The following is a 9,122-nucleotide window of genomic DNA, read 5'->3' on the forward strand; positions in this document are numbered from 1 at the left end:
TGTACCAAGTCTTTACTGCAAATAATCACTTTAGGAGTTTTTTTGGGTCAAACATTTAATGTTTAAGACATGTTTATCATTTTATAACACATACACATACTGATAATAACAGAAAACATGGTCATTAAACTGAACTGTTCCTGGACTGTAACTATGGTGATCTGGTGAATGTAACCAAATATAAACACAACTAACCACATCTATGGGGTGCTTAGTGTAAAAATGTAGTATAAAAGTTGTAGCTAACACATTTTCATTATTTATCTCTGTTTTCTCATATTTAGCACATTTTCCTACATTTAACACAACATGTAACCACATATATAGAGGTAAAAAAGCATTAAATCTAAATATTGAAATCTAAATCTAAATGGTATATGTTATATCTGAATGTTAAATTTAAATCAAAATGTTACATGTTATATCTAAATGTTAAATCTAAATGTTAAATGTTAAATCTGTTACATGTTATATCTAAATGTTAAATCTAAGTCTAAATGTTAAATCTAAATGTTTAATCTTATATCTAAATGTTAAATCTAAATGTTAAATATACACACAGATATGTGCAGCAGGGACTGAAGGAGACCACGCCCCCTGCTGTCACAGCTTGGAGTTACCATGGAGACGCTTCAGCTCACTTCCCTGGTCCTCTGTAGACTTCATAAACCAGGAACGCTTTCCATTCAAACCAATCCTAGAGCGGTTAAAGGGTGTCAACAAAACCATTGGCCACACCCCCTGTAGGTAATAGTGAGTGAATGCCTCAGTGAGAATTGAACTCACAACCCCTGGTTTACAAGACCAGTGTTCTAACCTCTGAGCCATAAGGCCTTGTGTGTGTGTGTGTGTGTGTGTGTGTGTGTGTGTGTGTGTGTGTGTGTGTGTGTGTGTGTGTGTGTGTGTGTGTGTGTGTGTGTGTGTGTGTGTGTGTGTGTGTGTGTGTGTGTGTGTGTGTGTGTGTGTGTGTGTGTGTGTGTGTGTGTGTGTGTGTGTGTGTGTGTGTGTGTGTGTGATCCTCACACACAAGCAGCTGATCAGAGCAGACACACTCCACACTGCAGATGAAATGTGTCTGTTCTCTGTCTCCACCTTAGATAATGTTTTTCTTAGTTTTACAAGCTATTTATCTCGTTTGTTATCACTCTCTCTGACTCAGGGCAGACTGTGCACGGACTGAAAGCAGATCAAGTGAAGTCCACCACACACACAGAGTCAGAGGAACCTCTGTGACTCTGTTCCTCATGAACATGTTTGTGCCTTTATTCTGTTGCTTCTCCACCTCAGTCTTCATTTTTCCTCTTGATTTGACAAAAGTCACGTTAGAGATTTCTGCTGGAATATAAAGTCATGGGACTTTATCTACTCTCAGATCAAGAACACACTGACTTTTATTGAGCAGCTCCAGCAGCCAATAGTAATGCTTAAAACAGCTCATAAGATTGCTGTGTTGGTAGAAAGAACTCTGATTGGCTGACATCCATCCTGTATTGATAAACTTCATTTTCAGAGCCTGGAGAAGGAGAAGAGATTCACTGTCTACTCAGAACACTTTGGATTACAATATGCTCAACGATGATTATGGATTTTTGACCAAATAACATTAAAAAAAAGAAACATACTGCAGCTTTAAGCGAAGGGATAAGTACTGCTGAATTTTCACCTGCCAACTTTCTAGGTGTTTAGAACCATGATTGTTTTAACTCAACCATATTTTTACACATTTTTGCAGCTCCATAGGCCAGTTAGCTCAGCTGGTCAGAGCGTGGTGCTAATAACGCCAAGGTCATGGGTTCAAACCCCATACTGACCAGATGTTAATCAAGGACCATAAACCTGCTTTCATGTGTTGTAAATGATAGTGTATAAGTCAGAAAGGACAAGGTATGAATATGTATACAATAAACACAGATAAAGAATATCTAAACTGTTAATCATTCCCACACCTGGAAGAAAATTCACAAATTGCCAAAAATCTAGAATGACTGTCAGTAAAGAAGCTTCTTTTTGACATCTTAATAAATCAGCAAGTAGGACAAATACCAATTTATTGATGAATAATCCCAGAACAATTTAGGTTAAAGATCACATTACTCCTGTATTAGCCTCTCTGCATTGGCTTCCCATAAAATATAGAATAGAATTCAAGATTCTTCTTCTCACTTATAAAGCCCTAAATGGACAGGCACCAGTCTATCTCAAGGAGCTTGTAGTGCCATACAATCCCCCCAGAACACTACGCTCTCAAAATGCTGGCCTACTCGTTGTTCCATTTGTCTCTAGAAGTAGTATAGGAGGAAGAGCTTTCAGTTATCAGGCCCCACTTCTCTGGAACCATCTACCAACCACGGTTCGGGGGCAGACACCCTCTCTACCTTTAAGGTTAGGCTCAAAACATTCCTCTTTGGTAAAGCTTTTAGTTAGGAACCAGCTCATAGCTCATAGTTAAGATGCAATAGGCATAGACTGCCGGTGGGGGGGTCTGGCATGCTCGGTTGGAGAGAGGTTGGAGAGGGCGTTAAGAGAGAGGTCATTTAGGTTAGAGAGGGACCAGAGAGGGTCCCATTCCTCTCTCTAACACTCCCTCTATGTCTGCTTTTTCCCTTGTGTGTTTTCTCCTGTACTCCTTCTGGCTTTTGTCTTGCAGGTCCGTGGGATCCTCAGTGTGGAGTTACAGAGTCTCAACAACTCTGTCTCCACCCTTTCCTCTGCACACACCCAACACAGCATAACGTGGATGGCTGTTCATCATAGGAATGGGATCCACACAAGGTTCCTGCTGCTTAACAGTAGGTTCTCCTTGCCGCCATGATGAATTCATGTTGGGTGTGGGATACATATGTATGTGTATATACGTATATATGCATATGTGTGTATCCATAAAATGAAGAGTCCGTCCTTAAGACTGCTCTACTGTAAAGTGTCTTGAGATACCATTGGTTATGATTTGGCGCTATACAAATAAAAGATTGATTGATTGATTGATAGCTGAGGACCCACCCACACACACAGATATCAAAGAACGCAGAACCTGTCACGCCATCCACCAATCAGGAGCCAGCAGAAGGAATGTCAGTGTGAATTTCACTGTGACATCATCACACACTCTACTGATGACATCATCAGGAGCTGGTCACACATCAAAGGACTCAGCAGCATATTGAGTATTCTTTAATGAGGGAAACCCTTCTGAGAGAGACACTATAACCTACAAACTCCTTGGACTCAGTGAATTTACTTTATCTCTGTCACTCTGACAACAGTTACATTTTTGATCTAATGATGGAAGTGCATCAGTTCAATGTAAAGAGTCTGGAACAAACATGCTTTGAAGCTCTGAAGGATCACCTCTGTCCAAAAAAATGCATTGGGCTGTGGCAGTTTACTAAAGTCTGGTATATTCCCATTTTGTTTCAACTGAAAAATGAGGCCTTTCACTTTATCTGTGAGAATTTTGAGGAAGTTTTACTCTGTGAAGAGTTTTTGCAGCTTGCGGAGCAGGAGCTGGCTGATATCCTGGGTCAGGATGACCTTACTGTGACCCAGGAGATCACAGTTTATCAAAGTGTTTTAAGATGGATAAACCACATGCCTGAGGAACGACAGGGAGCCATTTCTACTCTGTTACCAAAGGTACGACTGGGGCTGATGGACAAAAGTTACATCACAGACAATGTGCTTAACAATGATGTGGTAAAAACAAACCCTGAGTCCCACCTCTTGGTCTCTGATACCCTTAAAGTCATGTCTCAACCTCCGTTACTCTGCTCTGAGTCTGGGATCAACAACACCTTGTTTTGCCGTCGCTTGCCAAACGCCGTCTTACTGATGTTTAGAATATATTCTAAGATCATAAAGGCCTTTGACTACAGAACTAACAGCTGGATCACAGTTCACACTCATCCTAGTCTGGAGAATCCCATGACTCACTTATTCCTCTACAGCACTGTCTTCCTTGGTAGATGCTTCTACATTGTGGGTGGTGGTTTAAGATGGACCAACCCCTCTAACCTAGTGTGGCGGTTTAACCTAGTCACACACACTTGGCAGGAGATGTCACCAATGCAGGAGTCACGGGCCTTAATGAGTGTTGCTGAGCTAAAGGGATACATCTACGCTATGGGAGGCTGCAGGAATGATGATGGTACCTCACGAAGAACTGCTGAACGCTACCAGCCCAACATCAACCAGTGGACGTTCATTGCATCAATGAATTTAGGAAGGAGCTACGCCAGCTGCACCACACTGAACAACAAGATTTACATATGTGGAGGATTGAATAATAGAGTACTGAATACTGCTGAGTATTACAACCCAGACACCAACCAGTGGACACTGATCACTCCTATGGGAACACCTCGGTATAGACTTGGAGTCGTTGCATATATGGGCCACATTTTTGCAGTTGGAGGAAGCGATGGGTCCAGAGATCTGAGGTCTGCTGAGGCTTACGACCCAGTGACAAACACCTGGTACGATGTCCCTGAAATGGTCCACAGACACAGTTGCTTTGACATTGCAGTGATGAACAAGCAGATCTTTGTTGTCTCTTGTAGAAGACGAAACAGAATTGTTGAGTGCTATGACTACACTACAAATACTTGGTCTGTGGTATTTTCTGGCATGAACCACAGTGCGTATGATTGGGTGAGATGCTGTGTGATTTCTGGACTTCCCAACATGGCTGAGTACTGTTCACCTCGTGAACCCATCATACCCAGGACACAGGTCTAAAAAAGTCTAAAGAGCAAATGTTATTTTCCATGATCCTAACTGGGAGTGTAACCTGCTCTGACCAGGTCTGTGTGTATCAATAAAAGTGTTTAAAGACATTAGAAGAACTAATGTGTGAATAAATGGATCAGTTCATGTCCCAGCTCAGATGGGATGGTTTTAATCAGCCTGGATCAACCTGAGTTGATGATGATCTAGAAAAAAAATACTACATTTTAGTGGTGACAACATATAGCAGACGTGTAGATGTACTGAATTTAATTAGAATTAATGTCGTGGTTAGCAAGATAAGTATTCTAAAGGGTTAAAATAAGCAGAAATGAATGATTATTAGATTAAATGACTTGAAATCAAACTTCCTACAACACAATAACAAGTGAAATATACTGAATATAAACAAATAATTCTTGTTAAATTTTTTTTTTGCTTTTTTAATTTATGCAAATGAATGCTTCAGAACAAGAAGAAAACAACTAATCTAAGTAAAAAATGACTCAGCATTATGGAAAAATGATTAAGCTGTTTCTTGATACAAGTTGACTCATCTTGAAATAAACCTAAATATATATTAAAACTAAAACCAAAATTTTAAAACCAGTTTTTGTTCTTAGAATAAACATCTTATCAGAATCACAACCAGGAGTATGAGTACCATCAACATTTATTAACAGTATGAACCGTACACCAGAAACAGTGGTTGCTGCACACTTTTTATGTCAAATTTAAGACAATTTAAGACTTTTTTAAAGCAAAACCAACAGCAATGAACAAAACACATAATATGCTGCTGTATAAAGTGCTGTGATTTGTCACGTGAAGAAGGCAAAAACAAAATGATCAAACATTTGTGCAACACTACAATGTAAAGTATTCAAACATGTCTCAGTTCAAGGTCCATCTAACATGTGAGACCTAAGGACACTGAGGGAAAACTTGTGGCGTAGCTAGCCAAGTCAGGCACAAAACAACTTATTCAAAGGCATTGCAAACAAAAACAACTGTGAACTTGTAATAGAGAATAAGAACGCTACGTCAACTGTATAAACTATGGAAGTATATCTGTACCATAATTCAATTTAAAATCCATTAACAGAAATAATTTTTCATTTTCAGAATATAGCTGCATTTTTAACTCATAAATAAAATGAATAATAAATCATCCATTTTCATTTTCTTCTTCCCTTAAACATGACGCTCTGGTGGGAGGAGTCAATGCAGACTGGAGAAGAATTACAAACGCTGGAAAATCAGATGATTTCAGGTCAAAATAATGTGAGCAGCTGATTTTCTGAGGGTGCACAGATCCTAGATGACTAAGATAGTTTATAAATGTGATGACTGGACTACAATAGAGTTACACATAAGTAGTTTGATATTTGCAACCACTGTTTATTTGTCAAAGGTCACATATTAATTCAATGAAACTTTATTTATACAGGGACAATTCCAACAATAGTCACCTCGTAGCGTGAGATAACAGGCAACACATTGTGTGATCATTGGTTTCTAAGAAGGGTTTACAGATGAAAAGCTCTATTATAGCTAAGTGTGTGCTAATATGCTAATTATTGTAATATACAGTTTTTAATAGCAGACATGATATTGATACCAAGATGGCGCCGCGGATGGCTGCTGTGGTGTGTTGGTGCGCACTTTTTTGTCTTGTTTTTGTTGTAAAATCCGCAACTGGCTTCTCTTATTCAAGAGAAGAGCTCTTGAATGTCAGGGCAACAACCCCGAGAGATTTATTTCCCACTTTCATCGCTTCCTCTGTGGATTTACTGGACATTTTACTCAAAGGTGCGCTCATCTTTGCTCACGCAGTGAAGCGCCGGAGGAGAGGAAAAAGAGCCGGTGCGCTTGTGCGCCTCCGCCAGCGCGGCCGACGCACACCGTTACCGGGGATATTCCTCTCTAACGTGCGCTCACTGTGTAACAAAGTGGACGAACTCCAGCTGCTGTTGGGTAGAAACAGAGACTTCTCCTCATCTTCTGTTCTGTGCTTCACGGAAACGTGGCTGTGTGGAGCGGTACCGGACTCTGCGCTGCAGTTGGCCGGCTTCCAACTTCACAGAGCGGACCGAGACGCGGAGCTCACCGGGAAGAAGAAAGGTGGAGGAATCTGCTTTTATGTGAACAGTAACTGGTGTAACGACGTGACAGTGATCCTCCAGCACTGCTCTCCTCACCTGGAATCCTTTATTATCAACAGCAAACCCTTCTATTCTCCCCGTGAGTTCGCTTCATTCATCCTGGTTGGTGTGTACATCCCACCATCAGCTGATGTGCGCGAGGCACAGCGCACACTCGCCGACCAGATCCTGTGCATGGAGCGGACCTACCCGGACTCTTTTATCATTGTGCTTGGTGACTTTAATAAAGGGGACCTCTCACACCATCTCCCCAAATATAGACAATTAATTAAATGTCCGACCAGAGAGGAGAAGACACTGGATCACTGTTACACCACACTAAGCAGTGCTTATCACGCCGTTTCCCGTGCTGCACTGGGCCAATCGGACCATTTGATGGTCCATCTGATTCCTTCATACAGACAGAGGCTGAAGCTCTGTAAACCTGTGGTGAAGGAATCTAAACAATGGACCAGTGAAGCAGTGGAGAAACTCCAGGAGTGTTTGGACTGGACTGACTGGGATGTTTTCAGGTCTGCGAACAGTTCTCTGGATGAGTTTACAGACGCTGTGACGTCCTACATCAGCTTCTGTGAGGACAGCTGCATTCCATCAAAGACCAGGGTGAGTTATAACAATGACAAACCCTGGTTCACAGCTAAGCTCAGAGGGCTGAGGGCAGACAAAGAGGTCGCTTTCAGGAGTGGAGACAGAGCCAGGTACAAAGAGTCGAAGTACACGTTTGAAAAGGAGGTGAGAAAAGCCAAACGTTTGTACTCAGAGAAGTTACAATATCAGTTCTCTGCAAATGACTCGGCTTCTGTCTGGAGAGGGCTCAGGCAAATTACAAACTACAAGCCCAGAGCCCCTGCTGCTGCTAACGACCTCTGCCTGGCCAGCAGTCTGAATGAGTTCTATTGTAGATTTGACAGACAATGGGACAGACCTGACTCCAACCCTCCTCACACCTCTGACCAGCCTCACTCCAACACCTTCACCCCCCACATCAAAGCTACAGTTTCACCCCAGCTGCCTACAGAGGCTCTCTCCCCTATCTTCCCCCCCTCCTCCCCCCCTCCTACAGAGACACCTTTCTCCATCAAAGAGAGAGATGTGAATAGACTTTTCAGGAGACAAAACCCCCGTAAGGCTTGTGGACCGGACTCTGTCTCTCCCTCTACCTTGAAGCACTGTGCTGATCAGCTGTCTCCAGTGTTCACAGACATTTTTAACACCTCACTGGAGACATGCACCGTACCAGCCTGTTTTAAGGCCTCCACCATCGTTCCTGTCCCTAAAAAGCTGAGGATCACAGGACTTAATGACTACAGACCCATCGCTCTGACATCTGTGGTCATGAAGTCCTTTGAACGCCTCATGCTCTCCCACATCAAGGACATCACCGACCCCCACCTGGACCCCCTGCAGTTTGCCTATAGATCCAACAGGTCAGTAGACGATGCTGTAAACCTGGCTCTCCACTTCATCCTCCAGCACCTGGACTCCCCAGGCTCCTACGCCAGGATCCTGTTTGTGGACTTCAGCTCTGCTTTTAATACAATAATCCCAGCTCTCCTTCAGGACAAGCTTTCCCAGCTGAACGTGCCAGACTCCACCTGCAGGTGGATCACAGACTTCCTGTCTGACAGGAAGCAGCATGTGAAGCTGGGAAAAACCATCTCTGCTCCCCGGACCATCAGCACTGGATCTCCTCAGGGCTGTGTTCTTTCTCCTCTGCTCTTCTCCCTGTACACCAACAGCTGCACCTCCTCTCACCAGTCGGTCAAACTCCTGAAGTTTGCAGACGACACGACCATCATCGGTCTCATCGCTGATGGAGACGAGTCCGACTACAGGTGGGAGACAGACCGGCTGGTGTCCTGGTGCAGCCAGAACAACCTGGAGCTCAATGCTTTAAAGACAGTGGAGATGATAGCAGACTTCAGGAAGAACCCAGCCCCCCTCACCCCCCTCACCCTGGGAGACTCTACAGTGAGCTCTGTAGAGTACTTCTGCTTCCTGGGGACCATCATCACTCAGGACCTCAAGTGGGAGCTGAACATCAGCTCCCTTATCAAAAAAGCTCAGCAGAGGATGTACTTTTTGCGGCAGCTGAAGAAGTTCAGTCTGCCAACAAAGATGATGGTGAACTTCTACAGCTCCATCATCCAGTCCATCCTCTGCTCCTCCATCACCATCTGGTACGCTGCAGCTACGGCCAAGGACAAGGCCAGACTGCAGCGTATCATCCACTCT

General features: G+C 43.1%; 2 non-coding genes across 2 annotated transcripts; one reads left to right on the forward strand and one right to left on the reverse strand.

Annotated features, from left to right (window-relative positions):
- Positions 1–761: 761 nt before the first annotated feature.
- On the reverse strand, positions 762–834 carry trnat-ugu (transfer RNA threonine (anticodon UGU)). The gene has a single exon. It is a non-coding gene; the product is annotated as a tRNA-Thr (tRNA).
- Positions 835–1,739: 905 nt separating this feature from the next.
- Positions 1,740–1,813, forward strand: trnai-aau (transfer RNA isoleucine (anticodon AAU)). The gene has a single exon. It is a non-coding gene; the product is annotated as a tRNA-Ile (tRNA).
- The last annotated feature ends 7,309 nt before the right edge of the window (positions 1,814–9,122 follow it).

The sequence above is a fragment of the Gouania willdenowi genome, unplaced genomic scaffold (assembly GCF_900634775.1).
Source record: "Gouania willdenowi unplaced genomic scaffold, fGouWil2.1 scaffold_10_arrow_ctg1, whole genome shotgun sequence".
In the NCBI taxonomy this organism is placed as follows: Eukaryota; Metazoa; Chordata; class Actinopteri; order Blenniiformes; family Gobiesocidae; genus Gouania; species Gouania willdenowi.